This window comes from Vollenhovia emeryi, unplaced genomic scaffold (assembly GCF_000949405.1).
Source record: "Vollenhovia emeryi isolate VEMERY1.0 unplaced genomic scaffold, V.emery_V1.0 DF939194.1, whole genome shotgun sequence".
Lineage (NCBI taxonomy): Eukaryota > Metazoa > Arthropoda > Insecta > Hymenoptera > Formicidae > Vollenhovia > Vollenhovia emeryi.
The window spans coordinates 70,663-91,263 of NW_011967172.1; the positions used below are offsets into that span (position 1 = coordinate 70,663).

The 20,601-nt window shown below is 42.1% G+C and overlaps 1 protein-coding gene across 3 annotated transcripts in view; it reads right to left on the reverse strand.

The window, feature by feature from the left end:
* Positions 1 to 20,601, reverse strand: part of LOC105562120 (transient receptor potential-gamma protein) — a 96,062-nt gene that overhangs the window by 40,764 nt on the left and 34,697 nt on the right. For all 3 annotated transcript variants that reach the window (XM_012012674.1, XM_012012675.1, XM_012012673.1), the window contains exon 2: positions 12,424 to 12,466. The gene's annotated coding sequence lies outside the window, so the exon portion shown is untranslated. The remainder of the gene's footprint in view (positions 1 to 12,423; positions 12,467 to 20,601) is intronic.

Consider the following 20,601-nt stretch of genomic DNA (forward strand, 5'->3'; position numbering starts at 1 on the left):
CCAGCATCACCTTAAATGAAAAATAGTAAGATCTAGAATAAAATGATAGTATCGTCTTTTGTCGAATATCATGGTGTCATCTACGTGTGTTGTAAGTTGGAGGGAAAATTTATTCTAAACGCAAGAATATGTAAACTTACATTTACACAAGTTACTCTTGTCTCAATATAGTAAGCCAATCTTTTTTAATTCGATAGAGGAGCATAAGAATGATTGATTTTATTTTGATATTGTATTATTTTTATACTAAATTTTAAAGTTGTGAGAAATATAAATGCGTCAAAGAATATGTTTTGTCTCGGTAACAGAAATTCTTTCCGTGGGTGCGCTGAGAACTAATTGTCGCAATTATTTCTAATATTTTATTGCGCATTTGCCAAACTGTTTGCTGCACGTTTTGTTACACGAGAGTTTGTCAAATATCCCTCGACTCTCTTCATCTCAAACGCGCTTTATTTTAACACTGCTGTAAAACGCACGTTTTGAGTGGATATCTACAAAGATATTCGTCAATATCGTATGCTCTATCGCGTGTCCCCATCAGTCGATAGGTGTTCATTCAAAATTGAAATCCTGCCAGACTGCGAGCTTCAGCACGTTCCATCGTTTTGCAGAGCGTCCCCGATTCCGCGGCGTTCATTCTCGTTTCTGTAAGCTCCTGCGCTATATCTTCCCTCTTGAAAATTGATACTCGTTAATCTGGACGATCATTTTTTTAATCACGTACAAAGACGCGCGCCGGAAGCTATTACACACACAGCACGTAACGTTGTATTTAAATTAAAAGAGACCCTGTAGAAAACGAGGATACGTTTTATCGCAGTGACGCGATAAACGGCGATAACATGCGTGTTATTAATTTTTATTGTGCCGTTTTAGTAAACGCAAATGTTAAATCAACATTTGCGACATTTCACGTGGCATTAAGGTGTCTCGCGTTGCACGGGGAGAATGAAAGTTAAACGCGCAGCTCTCATTATTAAACATATAGACGGCATGAGAAACCGCCGACGTACCCATTTGCGTCCCGTGTAATGATAAATTGTGGCGCATAAAAATTAGCGAAATAAATTATACTCTCTTTGTAGCGGTGTTGAATTTATCGAAGGCATTGCCGTAACGGGAATTTCAATGAAAATAGGGTGAGCGCCGGCTTTTCCTGGGCGGCTCATTTGTAAATCAAACGAAAAATCGATATTTATTCAATAAATCAAACTGTGTCAAGCGACTGACGATTGATTTTGCGAGATACACATGAGAAAGAGAAACAGAGAAAGAGAGAGAGAGAGAGGGAGAGAGGGAGAGAGAGAGAAAGCGAGAAACGCAACCTTTGATTTTGCATAAAACACAAACCGTTTTCCGCAACTAGATTGCTAAAATATTTTGACATTTCAAATGACGAAAGATAAATTTTTGCCAATATATAGAATAAATACTTTCTAAAATTGCTTTTGTAGTTTTTGCTACATGCCGATTAAAGGAAGCGCAGTTTATCAATTCGACAGAACTTTCTGCCCGCGTGCGTATCCGCGCGCTATCACATATTACATTTACTATACATTAGTCGTATTAAATTAAAATTTACGACGATATCGTGTTGATAACCTCCATCGCGAAACCCCCTTCGTGCATTCGCGGATTCTACGTGTGCCGAAATTAAACCACCCCTGCTATAAAGCACGGGCGTGATATAGCGTGCGCCGGCACAAAGCGCATATTTTAAGTGAATCGACGCGGTAATCGGAAGGTGTAAAGACTGCGGGATATTCACGCGCGGTCTTTGATCCCCCGCGAGTCAGCGCGAAATTTCGCCGTGCCGTGACTGGCCATAATATAACGAGCGAGCGGGCAGGAAAGATTGCCAGCCGTGAAATGGATGTAACTGCATTATGCGCGATAGACGAGTGCAATTTGCTGTGGGCATCTCGACGGATAACGGCCCTCCGTTTGTACGCGAGCAATCCCTTATCTCCCTTGTTTTCCCACGGAAATCTCACGTGGCCCGAAAGAGACTGTGAAATCGTAAATATCATACGCGATCATTGATGAGGTATATCGAAATTCAAATCCCATCGCTGTCGAAACACGTGGCTCGCCGCGGTTAGGCTCGAGACACAATTTCGTATTAAATCTTGGCGCTACATCGCGAAACAGCTCTCGAAAAGTCGGGCAGCTCGGTGCATCTCCATTCCGCTCCTTTGTACGCGAGGCCCGTGTAATTAATGATCCGTCTAGCAGCTTCGAAAGGAACGTGTGTCGCGTGGAAACAGACGAATTTAATTTCGACGATCGAACGAAGCTATTCGTCTGGCTGTCCCCGTCTCCAAGTTTTTTTTTTCCCCCCCCACTATGACCCGATTGCTCTCGGCGTCGCCCGAAAAATAGGTCGTTCGGCAAAGAGAGCACTGGATGGGCGAAGCTGTTCCAGCTAAATCGCGCTAGAAGGATGGAGGGACACGAGCGCCGCAGAATCCCGTTGAGTTACGAATTTTAAATCCGGGCGTCCTGTTAGGCATGAATGATATATCGTGTCGCGTGTCCGGGACACGGAGATGATAAAACCTGACAGATTTCACTGACATCCGCTTCCATCCGACACTCTCGGATGGATCGGACACCTTGATCGCGTGCCGGATAATTTCTGCACGCTGAAATAATCTGCCGCCCTATCGTCGTTTCGTTTCGGCGCGACGGCGTGAAAAATTGTACCAGCGACACAAGGCGATTATGTTCATTTCGTTATTAGAAATTTCGGAGGCAAATGGAGGCTGTATCGTCAATCCGTGTCAGAGTCGACAAGTTTATATCACGCTCGACCAAAAATAAAGAAATACCGGCAACTTTTTGCGAACCGCTGCGAGCGGAAATATTAATAAATAGTTTATTACCAGGGTTTGAACCTGGACTGGATTGAAAATATTATATTTGCACTCGGCAGTTTTCGCGAAAACTGACTTTGTGTAACTTTTCGCAAAATATTGTTATATTAACAAATCTGATTTATTAATAGTGTAAGGAAATTGATAACCGACACAACTGGCAATTTTATTTAATTAGAGAAAATTTAAATAAGACAGAGACGCCCGCCTAGAGTGTAGGGAAGTCCAGGTTCAAACCCTGGCTGAGATGATATTTTTTCGCAATAAATTTGCTCTAATTAAATAAAATTGCCAGTTGTGTCGGTTATCAATTTTCCTACGCTATGAATAAATAAGTTTTGTCAACATATCAATATTTTGCGAAAAGTCACACAACGAAGCGATGCAAGTCAGTTTTCGCGGAAACTGCCGAGTGCGAATATTTTCAATTTCACCTGTAGATATCGAACAATACTAATTTTCCGCCTTACTTTAAAACTATGAAAAAATAATAGACTGCTCAGAGTTTTGCTCTCCGTAGCTTCTCAAAGGTCTAAAAATTTCATAATAAAGAACATTTGATTTACACCACTGGGCTTATAATCCTTCATATACCTCCTTCATTTACTCGCTCCTTTAGATATCACTTAGATGACGTGCGATTTATGTTTGTTTCCAAGATAGCGTGTCAAATGAAGAACGGGGGTAGCGAAGGGGATATGATAACGGGTTATGAACGAGTTGCAACGAACATTCGCACAGTGGATGATAATTTATCGTGTCATAAATGTCGGAATTGCTGCCGGAATAGCACCGTCGCGGAATTTCACGGAGTGTCTCGCCGGGGGCGGCGTTCGCTAAGTCGACGCCTTCTTTTCATACGGCCAGATTCCACCCGATCGCACGAAACGGCAAAATAAAAGAAACGTTATGAGAAATTCCACGGTTGATAATATGACATTCTACCGCTCGCGCATTCCCGCTCGGGAAACTTAATTTCGTTCCATCCGGTCAAACGCCGGCCACGTTCTTCCGGCTTACCCCTTGCGCTCTCTGCGCGCAAAGAGCGTCGACGCGAGAATGACGCTGTCGCTCCCGATGGCGTGTAACGAGGAAACACAGCTCATTTACAATGGAGAAAATTACAATGGAGAAAATCGTAGCGCAGACGAACGGGTTCGAGATACGCGAATAACGTCCACCTGTCCGCTCGTCGGACCGAACGGAGAACGGTTGAGGATTTTACATTTCGCACGTGTATCTCAGCTACATCGCGGATAATACTTAGTTTTAGTTGGGCGAGGGTGAATAAATACACCATTCTCCAACTTACATATACCTAATCTCTAACTTATACCAAGTATAACGTTTGCGTTCGCTGCGCGCGACAGATAACGGGTATCGAAGACACAATCGAAGAACTATTCCGCGGTGAGCTCGCCGAACTTCGTTGGAAGGATATCGGGGAATGTTCCTTTGAAGACAATGTTATTCGGTTTATCCATTTCCCGGGGCAGCCTACGAGCGTCCCGTGTATTTGCAGGAGAACGCTGCTCCGTCGCCGCAGTGCCTCTTGCCGATCGCGAAATAATGTTGTTCTCTCAGTAGAAACGCGCTTCTCGAACTTCTTTGACGGCTATGTCGAGTCTATGTAAATTCGAGATAAAAATTTCGACCGAGAGAGAAGTAGATTGGTCGAAGAATTGGATCTTGGGAGCGTCACTCAAAAGCTGACAGTAATCACAATTCCCGCGCTCAATCTCTCGGTCCCGACCCTCGGGGGTTACAATCGGTGGCGCGGCGCTGATCGATCAGTCTTCCTGCATCGGTCCGGCGATTCCTTTTCTTCCCGCTGGTTAATTATACGGGTTTGCTTACACCGTCGAAATAAATGGATACAGTCCGTCGGCTGTGACTCCTAATGGATTGTCCCGCGTGGACACGCGTACTGGCGCTCGCCTGGCGGCCAGCCAAAGTCCCCAAACGTCCTCTTGTGCCATGCGACGTGCCCAACGAGATATTCATCAAACTTTAAGCGCGGCAAGGCGCCCGGCCCGATCGGTCCCGCCGCTACTGCAATCTGCGCGATTTTATCGTCACACTTTTTTACGTGCCAACAATTTGCCCGCTTAATTGCAGTTTGTAGAACGATTTCTAACTTTCACCGGATCGAGAAAAAGCAGTTAATGAGGCAAATCGAAAGGCCATTTCTCTTCGTTACCGTTTTTGACAGCGACAGTTTTCAAAGGTGTTAATGGCTTAATTTGATTTCTGCACGTGTAATTTATTCAATCTGTTGTTAAATTAATTCGTTGCGCAATTATCACGTGGCTACCACTTTTATCTTCCTTCATTTGCTTGCACTTATTTTGATTGTATACATTTAACGTGATGGCGTTAATTGATATGTTTTCACACAGTGCTCTTCGCTGCTACGTCGGTAAGTAATTTAACGGCGGATTCAAGGATGCTAAGTTCTTAAGTATTTTAATGAACATACCCCAGCATTACGCTTGCCATTATGCGGCCCGTGAATGCGGTGACGAAATAAAAGCTTGTCAAGCGGCACAGCTGGGCGCAGCTCGTGCCTGCTGCTCGTAATGAACACCATCATGCGCGTAAACGAACATGGGCCATTAGTGCGTATAATGAAAATGATTAACGGCGATCGGGATAAATTGTCCGGAGCCCCCGTAAATTGCGAGTGCACTTCAAATTCCACCTCTTACAAATCGAACATAAAAGTTGTGCCATTATTTCATTAACAATGATTGCAAATTTTTCATACGATAACATTACGCCGATGACGTTGAATCTTTTTTTTTCAGGTCTCCCGATACCGACGAGGTGTACATTTTTATAAACGTACAAACGGCTGTGCGTTGAATTACGCGGCGCAAACAATGGGGTCGATAATAGCAGAATTAATAGAACTTGATAAAAGATGAGGCTTTCGTCAGATTGTCCGTGAAGACGTTTATGGGATTGCTCAATGAGCTCGAAAATCGAGAGAGCTGTCGAATATGACGGTAAATCTATCGGATCATAGCACGCGATCCCGCCTACGCAATAGTCGTTCCATTATAGATGCCAATGGAGAGTGACAAACGAGCATTACGATAGTGAATTATTCGACAGTTTATAAGTTATACGTGCGACACTGAATTGTTTAACAATTGCTAATAGACGAATCAATGCAATAATTGTTACGGTAAACGATCCGGGCGGTTCGCACCCTCAGAAAGGATTTCTGTTACAGAGACGACAAATATTCTTGACGCATCTATATTTCTCACAACCCCAGTTAGTGTAAAAATAAGACAATATCAAAATTAAATCAATCATTCTTAGTCTCGTCTATCGAATTAAAAAAGATTGACTTACTGCAGTGAGACAAGTAGTAACTTATGTAAATCTAAGTTTATATATTCTTGCGTTTAGAATAAATTTTCCCTCCATCTTGGCACCACAATATTCGACAAGAGACGATTCTAGATTTTAGAATTTTTCATTTAAGATTAAAATATTCCTTTCTCTATAATAAATATGACGGGCGCTATATCGATTCTATTTTATGATACATTGAAGTGCAACAGCATTGGTTCCGGAAATTTTTTTCTGTGGATGCATACAGTTACGTATTTATCAATCGTTACGAACGTGATTTTCATTCGATGGTTTCAAGAGCGATACGAATTTTCCATACGGAAAACTCCGCGGTAAAATTGTGTATTAAATATTTCCGTACATTGAAAAGAAAATTCTCGCTACCGTATGCTAATCATGGGTTTGCTAAAAATATTTTGCTGCCATAACTATTTTCTAAATCACGGCAAACGGTTGGCTGTCGCACCTGATACAATAGGCGCAATAGCAAGACATTTAAAAATTAACAATTCTTCGATAAGCCGTAAAAAATCGACCGGTTCTTAAGAGAAAAGACGTATTTTCGTTTATTTATCCCCGCTTAATAGAGGCGACTCCGGTGGTCAGCTCGCCCTTTACTTGAAGTAAACTTTCCCAATTAAGATCGCGCGCTACCCCTCGGAAATAGCAAACTCGATTATTATCTCGTTAACTCGCCCAGTCGATGGAAACTCGATTTAATCTGCGTTCAGTTTGTCGTATGATTTATCAGTGCGATCCGATGCCCGGTCGGCGCATGTGGTAAACAAATTGCAACAACTTCCTCGTCGTTCGTTCCATTTTCCATTTCCGGGCTAAAAGCGAATATTCAGCAATCCGACGGGTCCGCCCGAGTCACGGCTGACAAGACGTGACAGGACGGAAAAGCGACGTCGATGACGTTGCAGCTCGTGCCGGTCTTACTTCACCGAATTGTGGCTAACTTCGCCCGCGGTTAAGCTAATGGGGAAATCGCGTTACATCGCGGCAACATCGAGAGGCAGCGGCGGAAATCGATTTCGGGAGTTCGGATCACCGCGAAGAGAAACGGCGCATCTATCATCGCCTGGCCATTGCCGACTGTATCTACTTGTAGCGCTTATTTAGCTTACGAGGACGGAACAGAATTTGTATGCCGGACGATCCGCGCGGAATTCCTTGCGACATATCGCGCCTGGCTTTATACGCGATGTAACATCGCGTACAGATTTATGCAAACCAAACACTCGTTGCTTTTATTTGCTAAAAAATATATATAAAAAAACATACTGTCCCTCCAGTTGCTCTATGTAGCATTTTATATGTACGTTGCAAGAATTATCTTTAAAAATATATACGTTTGGAATTTTTAAATCGTTATTAATAAAAAAAACATTGGACCTTTTGAGAAGATATGTATCGCAATATACGTGATAAATTTATATTAATTTCGCAAGAACCGAAAAGAATAGATAATCGAGGGCACGATGGAATGTGATCACACAACTGACCGGCCCATCTATATACTATTCGGACGTGCGTACATTATAAGCGATTATCCAATGTTCTCGCCTAATAATTCCGTTATGACGACTTAGATATTATAATGACTCGTCGTTTTCAAAATTTTAGATCAACTGTATATACTTAATGTTGTATTGCTGAAGGGGGTTACATTTGTAGACCGACACGTTCAATTTGTATCACGATGTTACCAATTTTATAATATATTTTGTACTAGAATTTATATAATTTATCACCCTCGTTCAGGTGACGGCTCACATTGCCCCTATTATTATTTTACTATTTTAACTGTTAACGTCAATTTCAAACTATTAGATCAGCAAATATGATGTCGGCTGATATATTAACAAATATTCCAATATGCGTACAAGAAGTTTAACTCCTGGAAATATTCAGCATTTGGATGAAAGGCAAGTTTTTGTTGTTTAAAAATCTTAAAATACAAAAATTAGTATCGTCCGATAGTGCGATAGAAATTAATTTTTGTTATACTAACAATAAGTACGATTACTTATTGTATTGCAGTCTTACACATTAATTGTAAAACTTGGCAAAAGTCAATCTCCGAAAGTTAGACGAGTTAAACGATGAAATTAATAATCGACGAGAGATATAGATGGTAATCCCATCTGTAACGTAATCGGAATTTAGAAATGTGACCCCGAGAAGAATGTTTTAGGGCGAGACCAGCGAAGAAGCGCATTAGCGCGCTGGAAAGGGTAAGTGAATGGAGAACCGAACACGGGCTAAGTTTTGGTCATTAGAAATCCGATAGCCGGATGTCTCTCTCTCTCTTTCTCCGAGCCGTTGAGTCAGTTCCCGTTACAACTCCACTGATGGACCACTCCGAGGAAAAAATTTCGAGGGATAATGCGCGGGATAATGTTCGAGGGCGCCCGGGTGTCTTCTCGGAAAAAGCACGGCGGGAATTCTCGTGCGGGAAACGTGTGTCGGGAAAAGACGGAGGCCCCTCGCGTTTCCGAGATCTGTCGATGTTTTTCTCTATTGCATAACAGGAAAAACCGTAATGTTGGACTTGTACGACGAGTTCACCGAAGCATAAATTTATGCATATTCAGGGGAGGCTATTACGCATACAGATATCTGCTTTTTTTCTCGCAACGAGTCTGTTTCCAGGGGCCAAAAAAATCGTCGTGCTGCACGACGTTTTATTCTGCGGAATGATCATTCGTAAGGTAAAGTGCTGGCGCAGTTAAAACTTCAAATATATTTAAAATATCGCGAGTGCATGTCCGCAATTTGTAACACGTACAAGCAATCATATTGACGTATTCTTGAAAAGCTTTTGACGTTTTGCCTTCAAACGTTTTGCTCCAAGTGGAATAAATTTAATTAATGATATGTAGTTTTAAAACGACCTACAATGGCCAATATTTTTATTTAAAAAAAATGACGTTTCGACTCCAGATTTGGACTCTTCAAGTAATCTGTTCACACAATTGAGTTCAATCTGACATCTCGTCCAACACACACCTCTCGATACTTTTACTTGTATTTAACAATTAACAATGCAACTTCAATTGACTTTACACTCTTCAAACAAAGAGTGCAATTATTTTTTGACCAATATCTTACTAACATCACGATATTTGCCAAACGAACGATATGAGATCATTAACAATTGTGTGAACAGATTACTTGAAAAGGATCCAAATCTGGGACCGAAACGGCGTTTTTTTCAATAAAAACATTGGCCAGTGTAGGTCGTTTTAAAAAACTACATATCGTTTTGAACTACTGGCGATAATTAAATCTATTTGTAAATTTAATTAATAACGCGCATTAAACAAACTCAGCGTGTCTTCACTGGAAAAAAATCTGGTTGCATTAATTAGAAATCTGGTGGATTCAACCAGTCGTTTGCTAGAAAACGGACGAATCAGAATTTCTTTAGGATTTATTAGATGTATAGTGAAGTCTATCAAATTTCTGGTTATGCAATATCGAGCCCTATCGTGATAACTAGAAATTCTGTTTGGTTTAACCAAAATACGTTCTCTCATACATGTCTTGTTGATAGAATCATAGCATTTTTCTCAGTGTTGGCAGGTAAAATTTGCAGAAAGCGGACCTTTTGACGACGGAAATCCGCATTCGTCGCGTATATGGTAGACAGAGCTTTAATCGCAGTACATACACAACGTTACAATTAATGCTCCTGACACTCGCCGGGATCAATTGTACTCGGATATCGTGAATGCGTAACATCTCTGTGGGAGAGCGCAGCAGTTCGGCGTTCCTGCAATGCCTCTGCCATGCTATCCTTACTAGCACTGTATGCAAAGTAGCAATTCACAGGGTACTACGTAAACAATCGTCGGAAATAGAAACCGGTCGGGGCGTGATCCTTCGGCTTGTATGTCCGAATGTCCCCGCGCTGGGCAAATTGGAAGTCAACCTCGGGTTACAAAGCTGCGGCTTTAGGGGCTAACGAGCGGGTCCAGCCACCGGAGGCCGGTTAAAATGGCTCAGAATCATGTCGCGGATATATCGTTAGAATTCAACGCGGACTCATCCATGCGACGTAATTATAAATCTCCGATAAAGGGATCACGTTCCACGGTCGTGATATTTACAGCGCAATTATTTGCACGCTGCAGTGACTGCAGTGTCCTGAGACAGTGTTGGCGCACAATTAATTGTTTATGATAAAACGCTCATGAAATACATATGGGAATTCGTGCTGAAAATTTAATTGCCACAAGCGTTGATTAATTAAAAAAATGTTTGTAGTTTTAATATATTTATGTTCAATTAATAAATATATAAAATTTCATAATTAATAAACATGAAAATTTTCTTGCTACTTTTCCCAGGATTTCATTAGTTTAATCAATTATTATTTATGCACCGGCTCATTATTTTAATTGCATTTTACCAGAGTCTGTTCTGAAGCATACTAAAAATTTATTTATGTATTCCTTCAATTGTTTGTATACATTTTCATCTAATTACCTTGTATTACCTTAATCCCGTAATTGCACCCTTTGTTATTTCGCCACGGAAATGGCTACTAGACATTTGTTGAAGATATTGCATAACTTTTTTCATATACCCCAATAATATGTCTAGGTTTTTTTTAATAATAATTTTATTTACGTATTTCAAAGTGAGAACTTTACTTATTCGCGTTATGTAATCTATTATGCTGAAATAATAAAAGCCTCATTATACCTTGATGTAACTTTCGCAGAAGCCGATAACAGTTTCGCGAGAATACTTTCACCTCGTCGTTTTCTACGTCTTACACATTCCCCTTTCTTAGTTTCCATGGTGTCTTCGATATGCATTGACGTTTCTGATATGCGATATCAGGAATATAATGGGGGGAGCCTACTAGGATACGAGACAAATGATGCGTGAATAACGAGGACGGTATCACGGTTGAACGAACCATTGTCAGTTGCCGACGCGTGAATATTCGACGGCTACACGCGAAATATCGTTCTAACAAGCATATCGCGAACGAAGTTAATAAACGTTTAGCAATAACATTAGCGCTACTTTCTCAGATTGAAAACCGAGTCGCCGTAATTTTCTCGCGGAAAAGGCGCTTGAAATAAATTGAGAAAAAAAAATTAGAATAAATATAGCTGCGGAATAAAGCGCGGCAATTATCTCGCCGTCATCGCGGCGTGCAGTTCCTCCGAATTCTAATGAGATCCGAGCGGAGCGAAAGAGAGATTTTAATAAATGCGCGAACGGCGACCGCGCTGAAGAGGATTTCCCGCTCAAGTATTTCCGCCGATATTTCTTCGTCGATCTTGAAAGTAATTCCGTCGCTCGATACCGCTCCATAAATATTTTCGTAAGACGCCGCGCGCCGCGCGGCTATTTTCCCCGCCTGCCCGCGCACGGATGATCGCTCATTGTGATCAACGACGTGTACGAAACGCAGGATGCGGCATGCTTAAAGTTTTCCCGGCTACGGCGAATAAGAATGTTGAACTTTCGATAGCGATAGCGACGATTTATCACCCGCCAAATCTCTTACGTCGAGCCGAAAGTATCAAGGATTTTTGCCCCCGCACGCGTTACGTCACGCCGAAATTTCTCGCCCGCCGCACGCCAAACGCCAAATTTATGGAGATTGATCCTGCCGGTTTAATACCGTAATAATTTCTGAATATGCATGTCGCGCCGGTTTAATTCTCATGTGGCCGGTTATTGGCAATATGTAAAGCCAGTGTGGGCGATACTTTTAAATTACGCTAAGTGCATTTGGCGCAGAAAAGCCCCATCGCTTCTTGTTACTTTGACAAGTAATTGACTGCAATATACGTACAGCCTGCGGTATATACCATACACACTCGTATATACCCGCACGTTTGTTGTAGATATTGCCTTATTATTTTATACCATAAATCCTATCGTAAATATTGGTATAACCACATCTTCTTTTCATTTCAATTCATTTTCCCTCGACTATACTGTCGTATCGTTAAGCTGATTATCAGACAATGAACGTCGTCAGCTTGTTTCATTCCGCGGTAACAAAAAAGTTCGCGGAAATTTGCAGCAAAACGAAATCTTTCGAACAAGCTCGAAGGAATAACCTTACGAACTCGGCCATAGGGAAAGAAAGGATAGCAGAGTAAAATCAATTGGGAACATTATTCGCTCCGTCTGTACTCACCGATCTCCGGTATGTTCCTGTCATGATCGCCCGCGGCTAAAAACTGAAACATAAAAATAGTTTACGGTCAGACACAATGTTCTCGGATTAAAATGAAGATGAAAATTGCACGAGACGGGAAAATGGGGGAAAAATTAAAACTTTAAGGCCCGGTTGCACCAACGTCGCTTAACTTTACCCTTAATTCACTCTTTGTCTCTTTCTGAGGGCAACGGGAAGAGAACGAAGAGTGAATTAGGCCAAAGTTAAAATTCCGCGACGTTGGTGCAACCGGGCCTTAGACTAAATAAAAATTGGATCGCATTTGCGCATATTGTAATTTGCAATGCTTCGTTTAGGTCCGCGATTTAACGGTTTCTCTTCCTGCTTATTAAATTACTTATTAAATTATTGTAAACACGTTAGAACGCCATTTGCGGCGGCCGCAGCCAATTCCATTATCAATCCCATTATCGCGAGCCGATATTTGCGAGCGCCTAAGATTGCCCATAAAAATTACTTCTCGCTTCCGCCAAATGAAGTTTGTTCAGGATAACGGAGATCTCCGGGAGCGGCAGAGCAGCGGCCGAAGGTGCTTTCAGTCGACGACAGGGAAACCCCGGCGAAAGAAACTTCTGGCGGTGACGCGAAAGGATCGCCGGTAAAATATGACACCGCTGTTTTTCCCGGAGTCTAGCAAAAATACTGTTACTTTTGCTTCCCTATCCGGCGAACACGACAACAAACGGATCCATACGTTACGTCAACTCGCTCTGTAACTTTCATGGAGAACTTTCGCTTTACAGAACGTACGGCGTGCCCAGAAAGAACTTCCTCCGCCCATTGAAATTCGACAAGGAAGCCGAGAAAAACCGGGTCTCTCCGTACATTCTATTTGCGAATTGGAAAATTTCTAAATGTAAGTGAAAGTTAGAAAAATTATTTTCCAAATAAGCTTGCGGTGGACGAATGATCAGCAATTTAATAAAACTTCCTGTAGGTAAGAAAAAGTCAAATAAGACCAATTAAAACGTTAGAAAAAGAGCGCTGTGCTATAAAGTTGTGAAAGTTGTAAAAATCCTGACATAGCTCAATTACTTTGCCTCGAATAATTTCCATAGTTTAATAAGACGCACAAGATATTCCTCACAAGTAAAGATTGAATATAGGTCTAAGTGCCGCGGGCGAATTCTCAACTGAAAGTTGTCTTCATTGTTATCATTATCCAAACGTCTTATCTCTTGCCGCGTATACAAGATGCGTAATTATTTCTGCGAATTAATGTTCCCCGTTACGCGCTGCTACGTGCTACACGCGGTAATTAAAAAATTTTATACGACGCGCAATTTGTCGAAGTGAAGCGAGACGCGCAGGACGAATGTGTCGACGATTAAGATCCAGCGTCGCAGTTCCTGGCGATTAAATTACGCGACGACGACATCGTGAAATATGCACGAGAGTGTCTTGAGATGCAGTCGTAAAAGAATGAAAGAAGACGCATAAGAAAGGGAGGTTCGGCTCCCTCGCGGTCCCCTCGCAGGGCGCCTCCGCCTGCGGTCTCCGCGATACATAAACCGGGTTTATTCAAGAAATCGTGACTTTCCCGGGAAATAGAAACCCGCAAAAAGATATCCCGCGGTCGTCTCTCTTACCGCGGGAGGGATTCCTGGTAACCCTCCTCCGCGCTCTTGCGAGAGGGAAATGGCGAGAGGAACCTCTCGAGGGAAGCCTCTTCCACCTAGGTTAGACCTTCCGGGCTTGGGAAATCGATAGACCCTCCCCGACCCTCCCCCTCCCAGTTTCCTGCGATTCTCCTCGATTTAGGGCTTGAGACCGTCTTCGCGTTCACGTGTCGATCGAGAACCCAATAATGTCTCACGTCAGAAACTGATTAAGGGCATGATTGCCGTTACTCTCCCTATATCCGCATTAACAAGTTCCTAATGTCAGTGATTTAACATAACAGATTTTGTTATTCAAATCATTGTTAATTGTAAAATCCCCCATACCGTTCGCTGTAAGTCAAATACTTAAATATCCGATTGCGAGTTTATTTATTCGGCAAAAGGGAATTGCCTTTTCGCGGCGCGAAGATACAATTTCTATCTTTTTCGTGTCTCTTTATTCTTGATATTTCCAAGTATTATAAACAATGAAATGTTTAGTTAGCTGCGTTAATTAATTACCGTGTTATTACGGTCGCGTTGCTTTTTCCGAACAAAAGAAGCCTTCGACAATGGCGTTTGAATCGATCCACGTTGTTCCTGTAAACGAAAAACGACATACGGGTCCCCGTCCCTATCGGCTACTATTGTGCACGCACGACCGGGAACGCCCGCGCGAGAACAAGCTCGAAAGCCGTTTTGTGCGCGATGGAAAAAAAAAGGGAAGAAATGGATACACTCGTTGCCAATTTCATCTCGTCCTTTGTGCAGTTAATCGGACGATTAATCACTACGTGCGAAAGGATTTACCGTTCCGGCATATAGGTCGCGCACAGCGGGAATTACTCCGCAACCCTGTATCTCGCACCTGCCTGTCGCGGGGTGCGTTGATCTCACGAGATGAAAATGGGACGGCGGAAGATTCGACGTCGCCGCGATTTATTTCCGCGTCGATTCGCCGCGCAGTCTCCAATAATTCCAGCATTTTATGCAGACCTCCGACCAAGTGGCAGGCCCTTTCTGCTCATAAGTGCCGCACTCTCGGGACACGCGGAGCCGCGGGATCGATGGACGCTTCGTCGCTGTTCGCCCGCAAAAAAAAAATCCCGAGTTTCGCGTGAAATTTGATAAATACGAGAAATCCGCGGGAGCCTCCGTAATGCGGGACACGAACGACAATTCGCTGCTCCGTTCGCTTTGGTAAACTTCTCGGAGCTGCGGATTTATGAAGCCAGCCCGCAAGAATTTTCGTTTGCATAATGTCTCGCGATGTCATGCGTACATCAGAAAGGAATGAGTGCTGTAAACAGGATGTTCCGTAAACTTCAGCATCGGGATGCATAAGCGTATTCATTGTAGCTAACTTTAGCTTCGTTCGCCGTTTAACGACGATGTGGAATCGCGAAGCTATTTAAGATTAAACATCAATGGCCCTCCGCGAAATGGAACTTTTACGGCGAGCGTCTACGACATCTTCTATCGTAATGTTTTTAAGGGAACAAGTTTTTGAAAATGGTAAGTCGCCAGTGACAAAAGAAATACAATTAAGAATTCAAACGACGCGGGCTGACGAATCTTTTATTTTAATAAAATTACGACGTTTCGACCAGTAATACTAGTCCTTTTCAAATATATCTTACGTTACACCCATCAATTGTTACAGCAAAAGATCTACAAACATATTTGGTGACAATTAATTACGATAAATTAGAGATTCGAAAAAGAGAAAAAAACCTTAGATGAATTAACTTACAGGAGAACATGTCGTAGTACACAAAAAATAAATAATAATAAAATATGTCCATCGAAATAAAAAGATTGATTACGTCACTCCGCAAATCGACAGACAGACGTCTAGTCACACAACAGCCCAGAGAAAAACTGCTCAGATTAAGTCGAGTGGGAACAGTAGTTTCGACCGACAAATCGTCAAAATAACAGATATCCGGAGGGGAAAAAACACAAATGTGAATAAATAAGTAATAAATTAGGTGATACGGACAATTTTATCATAGATAAAGTTAAGATTATTTGTGTCTTGTTGGAGGTTGATCGTTTTATGTTTTTTAATGAACAACATCTCCGCAATTTCTCTCTTTCTTGAATGTGATTCGTTATGTAAGATGGGTGTAACGTAAGATATAGGGTTTGGCCAATCAAAATCATGGCCGAGACATAATTGTAAGAATGAACTCGGCGAAAGTAAAATAACTTGTAAGCCAGCAAATTCTCTTCCTCCCTGTTATTCAATGGAGCACGAAGGAAACTTTACGCGTAATTTTAGCGAAGCAGTGACGAACAAACATTTCCGCAAACGTTCCTTAGAATGAACTGCCATAGTACTTTTACGAATTGGGGAGAACTTCTCCCTTTTATGCCGTTATCTAATAGCGGCCGTGAAACCGGCGATCAACGCGAGCCACGCGGACGGCATGAGTTCCAACAATGTTTGCCAGCTCGTTGAATTTATCTCAATTCCATTAGTCTTCTATATTTAGATGAGCCGCGCAGACCGACGTTTTGCAACATTGCCGCCAGTAAATCACGGGCACAGCCCTTCCTTTTCGGACGTTAACGAAATCGCGACGGTTAGACCTTGACGCAATTTAACCCGCTTGTTTACCCCAAGTAATTTTCGGCTCGAAATAGCCAAAGGTTCATCCGTGAAGATTCGCATCATTTGCGAACCATTTATCTTCCACGGCAACGATCGAATCCAGCCCGGAATATTTATCCGGCGAAAAGTTAATTTCAAGGAAAATACTTTCCGATCAGCTGAAGAATTAAAAAGAAAGAATGCTAAATGTTCGCCGCTCTCTATTATCTCCCGTGGGAATCTAAAAAGCCGCAACTTTTATATAAATATCCGGAACAAAAGGTTGGGAACAAAACGGCTATTAGGGATCCTGTTATGTGCGAGGAACACGAATAATATTTTATATTTATGCGATAAATTTCAATAAACCCCGCATCTCACTGCGTTTAATTAAATATCTCCGATACTTTACAGTCGTGAAGTTCTGACAGGAATATTGAACGGCAGCTAGCATCGAGGAAACCTGAATTTAATATCTTTAAATCAGTGCTTATTAACCCTTTGAGGCACACATTTTTCTATTCAACCATTTTTTGTGAAACTTTGTATACAAAAGTTTTTGGGGCCGCTGATTACGAATCCGCTATCAAATTTTTCATAATTTGGCGGATTCAAGATTGCGGCATCCAAAACTCAAAAGAATAACATCGTTCAACTGTAGTTCGACTATGCTAAGAAACATTATTTAGATATTGTGAGGACCCATGGAATCTAAATTCCAGTTGGAAATTCTTATAGAATGTAAAAAATAGCGTGCGCGAAACGGCGAATGCAAAATTGAAATTTGATCATTTCTTAGAATGTACGCGTTCTTGGCACCACCCAGGAAAATCTGACATCAGATTCGTAATGAGCGACCCCGAAAACCCCTCACACAGTACAAAGTTTTCAAGAAATAATCTTAAAAACCTAGGTCAGTAATAATTTTTTCCGAAAAAATTCCTGTTTTTTCATATTTGTTCATTTATAAAACTTTTACAATAAATATTAAAGACTACTCAACTTTTTCACGTTCTTTTATCGCTAAGATACCTAAAAAAATCCAAAAAACCCGAATCTAAATGCGTTAGCTAGAAATTAAATGGCCAAAAAGTAAAGAAGGGGTTGCCTCAAAGGGTTAAGTTTACACTCTGCTTGAAATTAATAATATCCAGACAGTGCGCGTCGAAGTACGTGAAGATGCGAAGAATTTCGATCGCCCTAAAAAAGTATAGTGAAATATTAACGATACAAGTCGCGCGGACGAACGGCGGGATAAAAATAGCGTCAGAAAATTGCAAAATGCAGGCAAGGATCTCTCATGCATTTATGAAGACCTCCGAGATTCCTCGCGCTTATCTTCTGTATTCCATCGATGGCGATGCGAGCGAAATTGTTCTCTCTCGCAACCTCTATATAGACTGTTGGCTGCCTTATCGTTTCTTATCCGTCAGCCTGGCGTGGTGCTGGGCGTCGATAACGCGGACAAAGAACGCGCGCGGAACGCGCGAGAGATAAATGAGCGCGACGGCGCAGAATTCGATTTCCTTCGGTTTTGCGCGCTCGCCGGAAACTTTGCGTATGACGATAAACGTGTGTAGCGCGAGGGAGGAAAGTTCGTGGATGATGGGGGGTGACGTTCGGCTTCGTCATTACGACGATTGAACGGGGGTCGCGATTAAATCACGCGGGAACGCGGTCGGCGATTGATTAAAGCGGCGACGAGCTGTCAAGGGGAACCTGAGCTTCCGCGAAAACGCCTACTTCGCCGAGATTTACATACGAATGTAAATACCGATCGCGAGTCCGAAAATAGACCCGTGACTTCGCGGCTTTTGTGTCGGGCGAGTGTTCCGACCGCCTAGGACTCGACTGCTTTGCGCCGACCAATCAATCGCTACGATCGTTTCGCTCCGCGATATTCGCAATCGCCATATCTGGCCGCGAATCGGCCACGGTTTCGGGACAATTCGGTAATTGCCTGGGACGATTACATGTTACATGCTGCTGTAACCAGGGATTGAAATCGCCGCAATTGCGGCGAATGCAAATCTGGATGCGATGGATGCACGAAAACGAGCTGCACATTTGTTCCCGATACACGCAATACAAGAAAAATATTTTAAGACGAGCACTCTCGCGAGATGACATTTTTCTTTGTGGAATTAATTTCTTGCTGCTCCGAAATAGAATGCAATATGCACAGCGGAGAATACGAATTCTGTGTACGCGACGTACAAAATGTTTCTTGTACAAAGGGAGGAAAAGTATTTCCAAATGCATCGAACGCCAAACACTTTTTGAATCGAGTAGAGTTTCAAATAAAAGTGTTGTGGGGGGAATATAATGCATACAATAAAACAAGAGGAATCGCTTTTTCCTCACCCTATGTAATTCTTCGCGCGGAGAAAACTTCCGCGGGGATAAATGATGGCGTGCGTTAAGAACGAAAGGGTCTCGGATATCCTACTGTCGTTCTTCGTCCCTTCCGGACGTTCCATTTCTTGCGTCGTATCGTTTGTTATCAAGCTGTCGAACCCGATGGCAAGTGCCGAAGCGACGCTGAACTGCGGAGAATTGATGAAACACTGTGGATAATTAAGAGTCCCGTTTTATGTTCATTCTCGCGGTATTCGTCTCCGTTTATGTATGAGAAAGTGATCTCTTTCAAGCAAGTGACTTAAGAACTGATTGAAACTAATAAACGATTTATCTCGGAATACAAAGAACATTAGTGACTCATCGTAAAAGTTGTTTTGTTTTCTTTTACCGAAGGAATCAAGTTGGGTTTCCCATTCTGCGTAAAATCTGACCACAGTTGAAATTCGTTATTAATTAATTAAAGTTAAACAGGCATACGTGTTTTTATGAGAATATTTTCAATTCTATCGGAGATTGTGCAGTAGCTTAGAACATTCGCGGTTCGCGTGCCGCTCGTAGTGAGACGTGCGTTAAATTTGCGAATCGGTATTAAGACACGCGATAAAAAACCGTACGGAGATAAAAAGAAACTTGTATATTTGAGAATTTTCTGCAATGTTATTTGACTTTAAAATCGTTAATATTATATGAATATTAATCTCCATTTTCTATGTTTCTCTACAAGCTATTGTAATTAAAATATTTCGCGCAAAAATTAAAGCATATTTTTATGAAAGTGATATCGCTTTAACGAGATGCATTATACTTTATTATCAGAGGATGTTTGGTATTTGATAAAACTGAAATTTTTGGAGACTCGCACGCAAAGATCAAGTAATATGTGCGTATTTTTCAAGTTTATTAACGCGCAAAATCAATTTGTCACACGCATTGATTATTGAAATCGCAGATTCCAAACTACTTTCGAACCTTCAACATAAAAATATCGCATGCTTTGTTTACGGCGAATTTCGAATTCACTTCTCGTCTGTATCGATTCGCGGGCGCGTACGCGACGGTGGTACGAGCTTACGGGAGGAAAAAGTTTCCGGATGCGGCGCGAAAAACCGCGACAGCGAGATATTCGTCACAGCTGTCGGTCGTTTTCCGAGATTTGCCGCGAATCTGTCGGTGCTGTATGCCGGCGTGTGACGTGTACCGACAGTCTGCGAATATCGAAAGCATATCCCTCCGTCGAGGTATCGCACTCCTCCCCCTCGACCCTCATTTCTGTAGCTTCCGCGAACGAGACGGCGACGTCGAGAGCTCTTCAAAAATGGAGGCTTTTACGAGCACGGAAATTCGAAGGGACATTCGTCGAGTCGCAGGAAAACATGATCCCTCGCAAACTTTGATCTACGACTGTGATATGTTCGCTCAAAGTATCACGTTAAGCTCGAAACGAGCTTTATATACACGGGGAGAATTTTCTCTTAAAGTTTATCCTGAAAATCATGTAATCGTGGGACAACACGGCACTTCGCAGAATTTTATGAGTGTTTCTTGAAATTTCACCACACTTTTCACTAGTAATTATAC